General features: G+C 53.7%; 1 pseudogene; it reads right to left on the minus strand.

Moving 5' to 3' along the window:
• Positions 1 to 5: 5 nt before the first annotated feature.
• On the minus strand, positions 6 to 438 carry LOC107734823 (teneurin-3 pseudogene; annotated as a pseudogene).
• Between the last annotated feature and the right edge of the window lie 7 nt (positions 439 to 445).

Genomic DNA, 445 nt, shown 5'->3' on the forward strand with positions numbered 1-445 from the left:
TACCATCCCGTCCTCGCTGAAGCGGTAGATCTGCCGGTCTACCAGTGGGCCGAGCTGCCTGTATCTAATGGTGCATATAAAACCCTCACTTTGCAGATTGACCGTCTTCAGCACACCTGCCGTCTCATCGTAGGTGAAGCTGACACGAGTGCTGTCGTACAGAACCTCCGAGAGTTTGTTGTGCCAGCGGTACTGGTAAAGGACTCTCCGTCCCGTGCCCAGCTGTGCCACTCTCAGGAGCCTCCCATCCTCACTGTAGTCTACAGTGACGGAAGCGTTGCTCTCAGGCATATGGTAAAGATTGCGGTAGTAAGACACAGAGCGTATGGTCTCCATAGTGTATCGTGCCACACTAGGCATAGTGACTGCAGAAAGGCCTCCCTGAGGGTCATATTCAAAGACATACTGCCGCTGACTCGCCAGGATCAGGACAGTGGACTAGAAC

Source organism: Sinocyclocheilus rhinocerous, unplaced genomic scaffold, assembly GCF_001515625.1.
Source record: "Sinocyclocheilus rhinocerous isolate Xijiao unplaced genomic scaffold, SAMN03320098_v1.1 C35337254, whole genome shotgun sequence".
Taxonomy (NCBI): Eukaryota; Metazoa; Chordata; class Actinopteri; order Cypriniformes; family Cyprinidae; genus Sinocyclocheilus; species Sinocyclocheilus rhinocerous.